The 16,151-nt window shown below is 37.2% G+C and overlaps 1 protein-coding gene across 2 annotated transcripts in view; it reads right to left on the bottom strand.

The window, feature by feature from the left end:
• LOC149239082 (E3 SUMO-protein ligase MMS21-like) overlaps positions 1-16,151 on the bottom strand; it is a 125,416-nt gene that overhangs the window by 48,094 nt on the left and 61,171 nt on the right. The window lies entirely within an intron of this gene.

Here is a 16,151-nt window from a genome sequence, read left to right as displayed (position 1 = left end):
ACGTCGTGTTTTGTACCCACTACCAAAAAGAAATTTCCTTCAATCTTTTGATACAACCAAGATACAAAGCTAAAAGGAAAAAAGGTATGATAATTACCCATTCCACATTCAAAAGTTATAGTTTCATCAATTTTGGTCGACATAATAAGGAAGGGAAGAATAAATTGTTGATGATAAAGAAGGAAAAAAAATAATGAGTAAAAAGAATAATAAAATAAAAGAATCAAGTTGACAATGAATTGTGGATAAATTGTTGATTCTAAATCCTAGTAAACCCAAGTAAATTCCTGAATTTACCAAACATTTTACTTTGGTGATTACACCGATGAGAAATGGATCAAAATTAAGATGTCAAAAGAGAAAACAAAGAGGAAAAAAGAATGTTTTCACTTTTGCATCACAATGGCTAAATATATTTCTTGTTACAGAAGGAGAACAATTTTGGAGTGATTCCTCTTGCTATAGAAGGAGAACTTTGGAGTAATTTCCTTCAGCTCTACGAGTTATGAAAACATATAATCGTTCCTGTCCATAGACTCATTCATATCAGACCACGATGTAGTAGTAAGAATAGAGATGGATGAGAAAGAATAGAAATACTCATTTTCATTTTGTTGTATTGTAGAAGGTTCAAGACGAGAATGACTAAAACATATTGAACAAAATAGATATTGTGAACAGAACCTGATCAATGGAGGGGAGAAAGTGCACTTCCCTCCCCTAAATTGTTCCATCGATGTTATTCAATAGGTGATTCGAGGATCAAATAGAAACACTAAAAACTCGGGAACAAGCTATTATGCATTTAACTATATCAGATTAGTTCGGTCCAGTTTCAAATATTTGTTCCTGTTACCAACCAAAATGGGTAACCCCATAGGAGAAAACTTTTCTCCTACATTTGACAACCAGTCGGTCAACCAGACAACCAACAAACCCTGCCAGCCACCATTGGTTGATGATATGCCATGTGCCTCGACCACTTGCATTAGCCATGTGCTTCTCACTCATCCGACATTAACACTTGGACGAAGGTGGGTTGCCACTCAAAAGGTATTCTATTATTTTGCAACCAAGTGTATTGCCGCAAGATCTAGGAGACCTTGGAGAGGGACACCCTACAAGGCTAACACTAGATCAAGTGACAACAATGGAGTAGTGGCCTGTTACTACAAAATTTGGTAGGCCTTGGAGAGGGAAACCCTACAAGGCAAAAGCTAGACAAACTGCTAACAATGGGGTAGAGGCCCAATGTCACCTTGTTGAGATTTGTAGCTTGGGAGGTACTCCAAAACCTAGGCTAGTGGGTTTTGGAGGAATGAGCACACAAAATGGTCTTGTGGGCTTAGAACCCAAGCTTGTGGGCTTTGCACCCAAGCATGTGGGTGTGAAACCATGATGAGGATTGATGGTTTGACCGATGAAGATGATAGAGGAACTCTAGAGCAACTAGGGGCAACGAAAATCATTGAAATCAGAAGTCTCTATCATGAGATACAAATTTTTGAAGTTATGGTGGGTTAATTTGTCTAGTTGGGCAAGTTGGCTTGAGGTTAAAGTAGTGCCCAAAGACAAATTCATTGGAGCCACTTGATGCATATAAATAGAGGTCAAGTGTGGAGGATTAGAACATATCCTAAGTGCGTCTTTCGTCAAGAATACCTCTACGATTTGGACAACAACTGAGGCAAGCAAAGAAGGGAGGCAAGGCCCCGAGTTTGTGGAGAGGTTATCTCTGTTTAGGGTGTGGTTTCCTTGGGAGAGAGAGCCACGGGTCTGAGGCACCATGCGTGGAGGCTAGGAGGACTGTTTGGCAGTTTATCTCTTCAGTTTTGGAGCATCTTACTTGGCAAATCAGGCCGCAGGTCAGAGGTATGTATTGTAGGGTGTTTTCTATGCTAGTTTTATGGTGGATTGTCTCTGTTTAGGACCACAGTCCTTGCTGTTGGAAAAGCGAGCATGCGAAGGTTGTTTGGAAGGGTTGTAAGGCTATGTGAAGGTCACCTTACCCTAGCCGCAGTTGCACAAAAGGAGAGCATAGTTGAACAGGGGTGTCAACCCTTAAAAGAAGGTTGAATCCCTTGTTGTGGTGGGCAGACCTCTTGTGTTATGATCTGAGCATTGTAGAGAGCCTTGTGGAGGTGCCCAAGGCCTACAGCAGTGTTATGGATGCCTAGGAAGGAACAACAAAAGGAGGTAGCAAGTTTGGAAGGGTTACACAGTGATTTGAACAGGAGTTAGGGTTGCTGGTGTGCCCTAACTAGTGCTCTAGTAAGCAAAAATTCCAAGGCAAGGAGGCAGCAACAGTATGTTGCAAATGTCTTCTTGTTGATGGTTGAATGCTAGTGGATGGAGTCCTAGAAGAGGACAGTTTGTGGAGGACTGGTAGCAGCCAAGAGGAAGGGTAATCAGAGTGGTTAGATGCCCTAACCAGTAAGAAGATGTTGCAGCAGAGAGGTATGTATCGTTGATGGTTGATTGTAGATGTATTGGACACTCATGGACTATTGGAGGGTAGTGTGAGAGTGGACCAAGTTGGCAGAGTTGGAGCAGCCTAAAGAACAACTTGTGGAGGATTGTAGAGGTTGCTTCAAACCCCAAGGAACAACTCTCTTGAGGGACTAAGGGATTGTTAGAAGTGACAAAAGAAGAGCTCATAGGTCTGACCAAGTAGGCGCAGTTTATAGCCATAGACTTGCCTTACGGAGAAGAACATCTACAATAGAAGTCGGGCAGTCCTCCATGCCCTAAGTTCATTGTTGGAGGACATTCGACAGTGATAGTGGGAAGCCCTTCGGCGGAAGCGAACAAAGTTCCTTCTACAAATTAATTACTCCAAAAGACTTGGAATATCAAATTATCCATTAAGGATATAAATATTATATTAAATGTGTGAATAAGAATGAATGATTTACAAATAAGAACGAGAGGCTTGCTTATATACCAAGCAAGTCTCTTCATGAAGAGTCATGTCTCATTTAGACATGCCTCTTCAACCTAATCACTAGCTTAACTAATTATTATTTATGATTATTATTGTTTACAATTATTTTACATTATTTATATATATTTTATTCGTTACATTGCCTCCTTCCTCAAAGAGCTTTGTTCTCAAAGCTTGTCGATGACAAAAGGCTTGATCTCTTTTTCGGCTTCAAACGTCTTTCTGTCTTGGAACAGTCATTTTCGTCATACAAGTTGATATGATCTTCTTAATGACAAACAAAATTGTCGCACTGAGAAGGGATCAAACCATCCGAGATTAATCTTTTATATAGTATTTTGATTACTGGAATTTTGTAACGACTTGTTAGCATAAGACGGAATTGATGTTACATCATTATTCTCTGAAACATTAATTTGTTGTCTATGGTTTGAATGGTCCTGATACACAGCTTGGTTGATTTGTCTATTCTCATGATTCGGATGTCGATATAAAGTTTTTAGATTTCCTTCTGGCGAAGATGTTGTTGAATTGATTATGGAACATTCACTTGGGATGTCCATTGTCTGAACTGCAACATCTACGTGTATCATTTCTTCAACTAAGTTGTCTTCTTGAGTTGTCATATTCACTGGATCGGTATTCGTTCCCTTATTTTCAACTTGAACTGTTGTGGCTGGAGATTTCGATACTTCTTCTTGAGTGACTTGCTCCAACTTACTTTTTAATGCTTTCTTATCCTCCTTAAGTTTCTTAGTTTGATTAAGCAGACTTTGATTATGGTTTCTCAGACATAAAAGTTCTTTGGTTTTTTATTCATCAACCTTATTTTTAGTGTTTTGAATTTTAAGTTTTTCATCTTTTAGATCTCTGATTTGTTTTAATAAATTTTTATTAGGGTTCTTTAAACATAAATTTTCCTCTTCTTGTTCTGATAAATGCTGCTTGAGTTCTTTCTTTGAGACTTTAGCCTTCTTCACTTGTGGTAGTAATTTTTCGACGTGGTCCTTGAGACAAGAAATTTCTTCGTCCTTTTCCATTATTTCTTTGTAATTTATATCCACATGATTTTTATGTCCGCGTTCTAACACTTCCTTGCTTTGTTGAATTTTGGCTATTTTGTCATTTTCTTGATCTTTTAGCTGCACCTTCTCGGTACACTGGATAACATCATTCTATGGAAGTGATGATGGATGTAGAGAATCGAAGAAGGAATCCATTCTCTTTCTTTTCTCAGTCTGTTGCTCCATTATTGTAATTAATTGTTCTATATCTCTTGCGATTGATTGCTTTTGTTCCCTACTCAGGGATTCCATATTTTTTCTTTTTCTTCACTTCTTTTAACTTTGTATGGAATTTTTTTTTTAACTTATTTTATCTCCCTTTATATATATATATATATATATATATATATATTTCCAATATTCTCCCTTAATGTGGATTGTTAAAAACTTGAATACCCTTTTATTAAAAAAATACTCCTTTATATTGTTGCCCTCTATATATGTATGTATTTCTTTATATTAAAACCCCTTTTCAAAATAACTTTATTATCTTATAATAATAATAGTTTCACTTTTTCTTTTTTAATAATAAATTGGTCTTTTTTTTTATATACTTAATTACTTTCTTGATAAATTTTTATCTCACCCTACTTAATAAATATAAGAGTCACGTCTTTTCATATGACACGGTCACGATGTTAAAATACCATGGGCTATTACATGGGTTGTTTTTAAAACCTCTGTTAAAATGTTCTCCACTTAAAAAGTAAAACATATTCTTTTCTTTCTTTTTTTAAATACCATGGGTTGTTTTTAAAACCACGGACTTCTCTACGTAAAAAGTTTTAAATATACTTGGTATGAGATTTTGTATCCGTTTTGTTTTTTCTTTTACTTTTTTTTCTTCTTCTTATTTTTTTATTTTTTTACTTATATTTTTTTTGGTTAATTTTTTTTTATTGCCAAAGGCCTAAAAAAACGGAGAAAATGAGAAACTCCAAAATTCTGAGCAAAACGCTTCAATTGTACGTCAATAGCCAAGGACGTGGATCAGAGAACGAGCTCTGTGCACCGGTTAAGCAACCTAGAGGACCGAATTGCTCTGATACCAAATGAAGCGAACAAAGTTCCTTCTACGAATTAATTACTCCAAAAGACTTGGAATATCAAATTATCCATTAAAGATATAAATATTATATTAAATGTGTGAATAAGAATGAATAATTTACAAATAAGAACGAGAGGCTTTCTTATATACCAAGCAAGTGTCTCTTCATGAAGAGTCATGTCTCATTTAAACATGCCTCTTCAACCTAATTACTAGCTTAACTAATTATTATTTATGATTATTATGGTTCACAATTATTTTACATTATTTATATATATTTTATTCGTTACATCGGCCCTAAGTGTGTCTTCATCGAGTAGCACAGGAAGACACTAGTGTGAAGAAAGTCCCAAAAGAGCTAAGGAGCTGCAGTGGGTAATTGAGAGTTGTTCACAAATGGAATTATAAACAACTCGACAGGAGTCTTGATGTGTTGATGCATTGTGTTGTCGCCTCACTTGCACACCTAGTTAATGTAGGGAAAATCCTTAAACCCACAAGGTGTGACTTGGTGGAAAACTACGAGATAGGGTTGTCACCTATTCCCAACTCTCTCTGTTAAATCTCTCTCCTAGTTAAAGCTAAGGGGGGTGGTCCCTAATGAATGTTACTAAATGAAATGTGACTTTCTAGGAGACTAAAATGAATGGAGAACTTATCACAATCAACTTGATTCTACGATATGAACAAGTAAGGAGATACATATGGGAAACATTCAATGATTCATTCAAAAGATATACAATTATAGGCCAATGTTTAAACAAATGATTTGCTCGAAGTAAATAACAAGTACTTGTTCAAATCAAAATATAATGACAAGAAATCCTACAAAAGAGAGCAATGTTAGATGAAATATCGCTTGCAAGATATAAATGGAATAATGTACGTATAGAGAAAGGCTCAAGTAATTATTATTATCAAATTTTAAGGTCATGGCCAAGCCAGACACCAAATTGGTGTATAAGACCCCCTTGTTTGTGGGACAAGGGACCCACCTCTGCACAGCGATTTGACTGTTAAGTCTACGAAGGTATACATACTCTACCCCCTCTGGTTTTGAACCTGTGACCTATTAGGAGGAAACACATGCTCTTAACCATTAAGCCCACTCAAGACAATATCATTCAATAATCACAAGCCAAACAATATGTACATGAGATAGCAACTTAGCAAGTAAAGGAAAGATTGTTAATATAGAGATCTGCACCACTTGCAAAATAAGAAAAATAATATTTGAAAGATAGACAATACCTGCAAATGAGATCTAATAAACCCAAGAGTATTACTTGCAAAATGTAAATGGATGTTGCACTTGTTAGAGTAAATGCTCAAATAACAAGAGATAATAAAATCAAGTGAAAATGAGACCATTCATAGTGACAAGTAAATGAAACCAATAATATTGCAAGTAAATCTAAGAGTGCTCCAAGATGATTAAATTGGCATGAAATGCAATCTATATAATGTGGAGTACAATTATCTTGATAAATTTTAAGTTAAATGCTTATCTAGATGTAACATTTCTCTCAACTGTTCTGAAACAAGACTCTAATGTGAATTGTAGAGGGGCACCTAAGAAAAGACCGCTGAAGTTGTATTAACGATACATCCCCTGGAATATCTAACCACACTATGCCTCTAGCGCTACAAACACTGTGGCTCTAACAACCGCAAGGTCACCGTATTAACCACAAAAGAGGGTCTATGTTTCTCAAGTTGGGTGAGAGAGGGTCCTAAAAGGTCTTTCAGCCAGGCTTATGCTTGGAGATAAATTAATTAAAGATGCAAATTAATGTTAAGAATGCCTAAATGAGATGCATATGTGAATGTTTGTATTTCCAGAGAAAGTGAAATGTGAGAAAATCTTCAAGTAAATGTTACCAATAGCTTTCAATGGAAATGAAATGTGAAATAATTAACTTGATGTAAAACCCCAAGTTCCAAAATATGTTGTTTACAATCAAGTAAATTTGCTCCAAATGAAATGGCAAAAGGGAGATTTCAATAAATAACCATCAATGCCCAAAATGTCGTATGAAAATGGATTGATAAAAGTATTGAAGCAATATTCTCATGAACTTGTAGAGCAAAATGAGATAATTTAAATTTGTCAAAATGGAACACTTTCTTGCTCAAATAAAACTGGCATGTGTTGTAAATCGAATGCATAAGTATTAAATAAAATGGAAATGGCAAACTCTAAACTAATCTCAAGCATCTGCTAAAGCAAAGAAGGCTATGAGTGTTATGTTAAACATCCATGAAATGAAATTAGTAAGTGAGATTAGAGAAACTAACTAAGAAATTGGTCAATCCACAAACAAAATTTCTCCCTCTAAATGGAGAAAAGGGAAATCATGGGAAAAATTCCCAAGCTCCCTAAAACGAAATCAGCTTTTTATTACTTTAGTTGCAAGAGAGGAGGGTCCCTAAAGGCCTCAACTAAGCTCAAGGAAAATCTTTACAATGAAAGCTTTAAGTAATAGATTTTTCCTTGATGAGTTACTTGATACAAATGAAGCAAAAGAAAGGCCTTGAAATCAGAAAATTAGGAGGCTCGTTTTACATACAAAATTCAGATTTGAATAGAAGAGAAATTTGCACAAGGAAAAAGAGGTTAAGCCTCCTTAGAGGCCACGGCCTAGAGAGAGAAGTGTTGCCCTCAAAGAGAACTCAGCCTTGCTAAAATAGAGCCCCAAATGCTCACAAACTCCTTAAACACTAGCCTTGAAATGAGAGCCCAAGTTTCTGCAAACAACTTGTTAAATGTTTTAGAAAATAAGTCCCACAAACTGCAACAAGAACAAGTTAGAGAGAGTTGCAAGACAAACCAAGTATTAGCTACGAAACTAATCAAGAAAATTGCAAATGTATATGTACAATATAATCTACAAAAGCTAAGCTAAAGAGTATGAGTAAACTCTCCTCTTTATTTAGCCATAGGTTAGCTCTAAAATAGCAAAATTATATCAATAAAGCACAATGTTTGGAGAAATAAGTATTAAATAAATTATGCTTGAAATATGAGCCCAAAGCCCAAAAAACCCCTACAAGACAACTCGAAAGATGAGGCTTTGGGAATTGACAAATGTGGGTTCTCCTTCAAATATTTAAAGAGTGGGTTGGTTCCTCTAAGAACTTCCTCTCACGATTGAAGCTTGATCCAATAAAAATTTTCTACAAAACTTCACATAGACAAATTAAATCCATATGGGTTAAATCACATGCAATGATGAGAAAAAATTGGAGATATATTGTACATCAACTAAAGCATTCTCTATCTAGAGCAAGTAAATCAACCTCATGTTAATGTAAGATAGTTATACATCAACACAACTTGGAGAGCATAATGGAAATTACACAATGAAATGAGTAGAAAAATGTAAGCAAAAGATCAAGATATTACCATACAAGGTGAAAATAACACCTCAAATGTAACTCCAAAGTCTTTTGTATTAATTGGAAACAAATGTACAATCCAACAAAGTATCCTTAAGCCCAATAGCTTGTATCAATATTACAAAATGAGAGCCCAAAGCTCACTTGAATAGAGAAAATGGAGAAGATCTCAATGTAAACCCCAATGCCAAGTGGGAAAAAATGGAAAAAATCTCAAAGAAATTCGAATTTACTAGTAGGAGCTCCAAATGCAAAGGGTAGAAGCCAAATTTCCTCATGCCCATGTGCAAAAATCGTTTTCCTTGTTGTAGATGCCAAATGGTGGGTGAAATGGGCAACAAAAACCATGAAATTCTCAACAAGAAGATGCCAAATACCTGTGGTGTGGACAACACTGCAAATAGAACCCCAATCTATTGTTTAAACTATTGTGTGTTGGCTGCCAGGAGTGTTGTGCATTCTCTGATCTTGGACTTGCGTGGAGGATGAAGTAGGCGCTGCGTAAAAGTGTAGATGATCTGAAAATGGGGCTCTTAGGCTTCTTGTCTAACTACAAAAACCTCTCCCACTTCCAAAGCTTTAAAGTATTCCCAAGTCTTTATGATTAACCAAATGCGGAATTAATAAGGGCTCGACAATATAGGTGTATTCTTATGTCTATTTTAGAACTGTTTATACGTTGTAGGCTGATGTGCTTAAACTGATATATAAATACATATAACAGTAAATAATGTAGCAGTAAAACAAACACATAAGATAGCAATTTACTTAGGTGTTCACCCAAAACTCTTGGGCTACGTCTCCGTGAGCTCTAGTCAACTCAACTAGGCTCTCTGGGATAATGGCAAAGTCCTTTTTACAAGCTCTTGGCTCAACTCCACTGTTTTACACAGAAACAATGGGTTTAGACACCATTTTATCCCTGGCTCTTGAAGCTCTTGTTTGCTGGCTCTCGACTCTCACTCTGGCTCTGTCTCTTGGCTCTGGGTCTTCAGCTCTGGCTTCTTACTTTGGCTTAGCTTTCTGCGCTCCTGTCTCAGCACTGCCCCTCCTTTTTCTGTCTCTGTCATTCTGTGGCTTTTAAGCCAATCAGCGTTGTCTGTTCGTTTTCCTCTTCTGGGCTCTCTGGCTCCCGACCTCTGTCCGCTCAAATCCCCCTCTGAGCGTTAGCAATCATTGCTAAACGCCTTCAGGGATGGTGGCCACCTGTTCTGTAACGGAAGGACCATCAGCGCCTTTGAAATCCTCAAAATAGTCATTCTTTGTTTACACAGAGAAATACACTAAAACACAGGAAAATCCGCCAATCTGTCGTTTATCGAACCTGAAATATCATTAAATTTGCCCTATATTCCATCAGGTCCGCCTTTAAATCACTATCGCAAGTCGCATAGGCGCGGGTTCCTTTGTATTTGGGTTTATTACGAAAAATCCCAAATACAAAGAAAATCCCGACAATTTTCCCCATATCGGACTTCAAATGTTATAGTATCCACCCTAATATCGCATCGGGTCCGCCTTTGGCCACTATCACGCTCTCCACCGTCAATCTACAGGACCTCTGATCCAACGATCATTATGCATTTTCGGGCGGCTTAGGAGTACGGAGGTTACCTGCCCGAAAAGGCGGTTTTCCTCTCTCCTTCAACAGCCACGTGTCGACTAGTGTGTGGGATCGGGCGGAGCCGGCCCAAAACCATTTACCGCTTGAGGCCCACCCGAAACCCGCCTTTACGGAACTCAATTTCTATGCAATCGGGCTTAGAATTCCCCTTTGGGTCCGTTTTATCGCCTTCGGGTGTTTTCCTTTGTATTTCAGGTTTTACACCAAAACACATTAATACACAGAAAATCTGAATTTCGCTTATGAAATCCGTCGGGTCCGACAATCACCGATCGCCGATTTAATCCTGGTCGTCCATTCCTCTCGCGATCCGACGGCTAAGATTTCCCGTCGCGATCGCTATCGCATCGCATATGGCCCAGGGGTTTTGTGCATCGCCAATGCCGATTCGCCGATCCGATCATCGGCGATCGACGTATCGCATGATCGCAATCGCCAGATCCAGGGTCCCAATATCACATATGTGTCTACCTCCGATCCGATACATCGGATCGACAGATCAGGGTTTCTTCCGCCTCCGCTTAAGTCCGGTCTTTTGCCTTTTTCCGATGCGATTTCCCTTTATAAGTGTTTTTTACCAATTTTAGGAGATTTTGCCTCTTTTTCCAAAGAAATAGGGCATCTTCTTTCTACAATAACTTCTACATCCTAAGTCCATTTTAGCCCATTCAAGTTGCAGTAGATTCAAAAGGAAAATATATCTGCAATGGGGCTATTTTCAGGAACTTCCTTGGACTTCCATTTTCCTCTGTGGGGAACACTTAGACTTAGGAGTCTATCCAAAATCCATTTTGGATTAGTAGAGTATAGTGGAAACATACTCCATAAAAATCTCCAATTAAGTTTTTGCCATCCGCTGAGTTTTCCTTTGTTGTAGCATGTGCGTATTGTCCTTAACTGTTGGTTGTACGTAGAGTTTTTAATTTTGGCATGTGCACTTTAATATTCCCTTTGGTGACTTATGCATATTCAAAAGGGGAAGAGAAGTGGGTCCCCTCCCCACTTATTTGCTTTTAACTATAGACATTCATAATACCCAAATTAACTTGATGTTTAATCTTCAACAATTCGTGGAGTATTTCATGAGTTCACGTTGGACCCTTTGACTTGGTCTTTGACTTTGTAATTGAGCTAGTCCCTTTTTGGTGGGCCCCATGTAGCTGCCACATCACCTTTGACTTCCCCTCAATTTGCCTTGCCACTCATTTGACTTATTTTGACTTGGAAAAATTTCCAACTATTATTATTTATTTTTTCCCTCATTTTTGCCACTGAAATTAGAAGAAATGGTTTTGAGGAGTTATAAGGCATTTTTTAACCCTCAAAGTGGGTCTTAGGATAATGTTGGGCCCCTAAAGATGAATTTTGAGTAGTCACACGCCCCAGACATTTCCTAAAACCACTTATTTACATCATTACATAGAAATTAATTAAAAATTCTCGTTTTGCAAGAAATTTTTAATTATTAAAAAATCCTATTTAGACCTAGTCAAATTCCACGAAATTTTTTGAGTGATTTACTCTGGTAATATACAATGACTCTAGACACTAGGAATCAGTGTTCAACGGGGACACGTCCCCCCACCTGGGAAACACATCCCTGTGCTTCCTTGCGCTCTGAGGACGTGGGGACGTCTAGGGGACATTTCCCCACATCCCCAAAAAACGGAAACGTGAGGAAACTCGAAGGGGGAGCGTTTCCTACCAAAAGAGGAAACGTTTCCTACGTTTCCAAAAAAAAATTGAGGTTGAATCATAAAAAAAAAGTCAAATCCCTAAAAAAAATTATAAAATATTATAAATTTGATGGGGGGAAGGGTTTTTTTTGTTATTTCGTAATTGAAGGGACCAACAACACGATGAAATGTTGATCCAAATGATGCATTGATAGATATGGAGGACGGACTTGATGAGACATAAATGGGGTGGGTTCATGTGCCACTTAGCATGTTTGAGAATGCAAGTGATTCTAATTTAGATGGTGACATGGTTGATCCTAATTTATTCATGCAGCAACTGGATGCAGAGACTAGCAGGGCATTACCTTGAGCAATTATGCTCATTTGTTATTTGATATGTTCTTATGTTATCTGTTTTTCTGTTTCGGACTTCAGTTGTAGGCTTTAGTTTGTTTTGAATCTTGATATATATATATTTGACTTGACTCTATAAAAATTTGAATCTTGATGTATCAGACTTGACTTTTATTTCAATATTCAGTATTCACAGTTGGAACTTCAAAATGGTTTAAATTTGTATTTTCATTGTACAATGTTACAGTTACATGTATGATTGTATCATGCTTTTCGTTTTAAATTTGTTTCAGTCATATGATTCATCTATTTATCCTTCATGATGTAAGTGTTATATAATGATAAAGACAGTTAAATTATAAAATTTCAATGATATACTTGTAATTTTTTAGTGCTTTACTATTTTTGTCGAGGTCCCTTATGTTAAAGATCTCGACGTCCCCCCATGTTTCCTAAAAATTGGTGGGGAGCTTTTGCATAGGCCGTCGCTGCGTTTTCCCGCTCCCTCGTCCCCACATCTCGGAAATTTGGTGGAACTATGCTAGGAATCGCCTAAGGCCTTGCTTTCAAGCCGCACTCCGACTTTGGGGTTATTGCTTGGAGGAAAAAACTTGAATAATTATTAAGTGCTAGAAAGTACCAACAATTAACCAAGTAAAAAAAACCCTCCTAGTGTAAACTCACTTGATGACAATGTCCCATGTTACCTAGGCTTGTTACATGACTCAATTCATCACACTAGCATCACTTTACAACATCCCTGTGGGGCTTGGGAAATTTAAGTACAATATAGAAAAAGAAGATAAAGTTAAAAAACTCTAAGGATATATGAACTCTGATGGTACATGAAGCCTCTGACATGTTCTCGAGCATGGAGTCTTCAAGTGATCTTCAATGGTCAACATGGTGAAGGACTAAAAGTTAGCGAGAGAGCAAGTGGAGCCGAGTTAAGTGGCCTAATGGAGCTAGTAGAGACAAATTAGATTTGTTACAAATTGGGAGTCGAAGGACAGGTGTTAGGCCCTTATAACACTAGTGATTCCCCCATTACTATTGTCATTGTATCCTTTATTGTTATTATTGTGCCCCTATTGTCCCCATATTGTTATTAGTATGCCCCATAGAAACCCACTATTGTTATTTTTTTGCCCTAATGTTATTACTGTTATGTCGAAATGATTATATTGTGACCCCTTAGACTCCTATATATAGAAGGGAGGTTTAGTCATTTGTATCATCTAAGAATTGTTCATTTGTGTAATGTAAAGGAGCTTGCCCCCTCGAAGAGGCTTATTTCTAAGGCGTTGATCTATCTTTTCTATCTTTTTGTGAGCTGGTTTCATAACATTTGCTATCAGAGCTTTGGATTCTAGGGTTTCGCTGCTCCAAACAGGTCATCGTGGCATTTTCGCTATAACTTTTTTTTTGCGAAATTTCAGAAGCTACAAAAAAACCCATTTGAGCCGAAATCGTTTTGAAATTTGGGTCCGAATTTCAGAGCTTGTCTCGCTATATTTGCGGAGATATAATCTGAGGAAGTTAGGGTTTTTGCAGACTCCCGAATTACATTCCAAACAGGTGACCTGGGGAAAATCGTCATAACTTTTGTTTTGAGCATCAGATTGAAATTTCATAAGAATTTTCAAAAAGAGGACGGCCTGTAGTTTTTTGTGTATCAGTTTCAGGTACTAAGGTTGAAATAGTGACACGTGGCACATCATACAAGTTCACTCTACTGAACTAGTCTATAATCAGGTCACCGTGGGAGATTTGGCATAACTCTTCCTTGGAGAATCCAATCTTGATCAGACTTGCGGGGTTAAAAAAAATACTCAAAGGGCTACCACAGGACGAGATTTCAGATATTCAATATCTACAGTTACAGAGATACAACAAATTCAATATCGAGCTCTTACAAAGAAAAAAAAGGTGTGTTGTTTGTTTTTAATTTTGCACAAGATTGGTTTGAAAAAATAGTTTGAAGAAATTCAAACGGAATAGTGAAGAATTATTAGTATTAATTAATGCCCCGAAGAAAGAAAATGGAAACACCCAATAAGCAACTTGAAAGCTCTAGCATGACTCGTGAAGAAAATGAAGAAATGCAACATGATATATCAAAAATACAAGACCAAGTACAACAAATTTTACTCTCCCAAGATGAATGGCGTGGAAGCTAATATGAATGGCATGCAAGTTAAGATGAATGGCATGGAAGCTAAAATGGATGGCATGGAAGCTAAGATGAATGGTATGGACGCTAAGATGGAAGCTAAGATGAATGGCATGGACGATAAGATGGAAGAATTGAAGATAAATTTGAATAAGTTGATACAAGAAATGGTCACTAATGGTGAAAGGGTAGTAAAGGAAATTCATGATGAGAACAAAAGAAATGTTAATTATGATTTCATAGACTCTAATGTTTGATAGAAGACCCACCGTGTTCCAAAAATCGATATGAGGAAGTTTGATGGCAAAGATCCCGGAACATGAATACTACAGATGGAGCAATTTTTCGATCTCCATAATGTGCAAAACACACAAAAGGTATGTATTGCAACTTTATATTTGGAACCAAATCAGTTTATATGATATCGATGGCTTTGCTCTCATAAACAAATTGTCACTTGGGCAATTTTTACGGAAGGAATGATAGCACATTATGAGGATACAAAAAGCAACACTTTTTTTAGCCAATTGATAAATCTCAAACAAAAAGGTTCAACGATGGAGCACATTGAGGACTTCCAAAAGTTGAACATAAAGGTAAAAAATATTCCAGAGGAGCATAGGATTGATGTGTTCATAGGGACTTTAAAGGATAATATCGAACATGAGGTTCGCCTTTGGAAACCTAATTCATTACAGAAGGCATTCAAATTAGCAAGAAAAATGGAAAGCAAAATTATGTCAACCAAGAGGCCTACCAATCACAACTATAAAGATGGAAGTGTTGTTGCGCCTAGCCTTCCACAACCTACAAGGTTGACACCACAACAATTGGAAAAAACAAGAGCAAAAGGGCTTTGTTACAGTTGTGATAGCAAATACACTAAAGGTCATAAGTGTGCTGAGAAGAAATTATTCTACATAGATTGTGAAGAGGAAGAAGAAAAGGAACAAGAAATGTCAAAATAAGAGGATATACTCCAGGAACAAACCCTAAATAAAGAAGAAATGAATCCGACCATATCTTGTAATGCATTGGCTGGAATTACCACTCCTCAAACTATCAAGATAGAATGACATATCAAGAAGAAAAAGGTAATAGTGTTGATTCATTCGAGAAGTACCCATAATTTTATTCATTGTAAGATAGCAAAGCAATTGAATTGCTTCCTATATCCAGCACCAGAGTGTCAAATGATGGTTGCAAGTGGAGGGACCATAAATTGCTCTGGAAAGTGCCATAATATCAAGCTATCCATGGGAGAATATGTATTGAATAGCCCAATGCTTTCCATTCCAATGGGTGGTGTTGATGTTGTACTAGGAGTCCAATGGCTACAATCCTTGGGTACAATAGCTTTTAATTTTCAAGAATTTTTCATGAAATTTTTTGCGGAAGGAAAGGAAGTTGAATTAAGGGGTATTGCAGGGAAACCGAGAAAGACAATTAGCTCTAACAGTGTGACAAAGCTTCTAAAGAAGGAACAACGAGGTGTAATTGCATAATTATGTTCGCTAGAGGTTTCCACATCGAAATCATCTATTTCTCCAGATCTCCAAAAAGTCTTGGACAATCATTCCAAGGTATTTGAGACTCCCAAAGGTCTCCCACCTATTCATGATCATGATCATGCTATTCATTTGATTCCAGGAAGTGTTCCTCCAAACATCAGGCCGTACAGATATCCCTATGCCCAAAAGAGTGAAATTGAACGTATGGTTATAGAAATTCTAGAGGCTAGTATAATTCAACCTAGTCAAAGTTCTTTCTCTGCTCCAGTAGTATTGGTGCACAAGAAGGATGGATCATGGCGCATGTGTCCAAATTATAGGGAGCTCAACAAGCTCACTATTAAAGATAAAATTC

The sequence above is a fragment of the Pinus tabuliformis genome, chromosome 8 (genome assembly GCF_031772625.1).
Source record: "Pinus tabuliformis cultivar Carrire ecotype Pingquan chromosome 8, CPIR1, whole genome shotgun sequence".
Taxonomy (NCBI): Eukaryota; Viridiplantae; Streptophyta; class Pinopsida; order Pinales; family Pinaceae; genus Pinus; species Pinus tabuliformis.
This window is presented reverse-complemented; position numbering and strand designations above follow the sequence as displayed.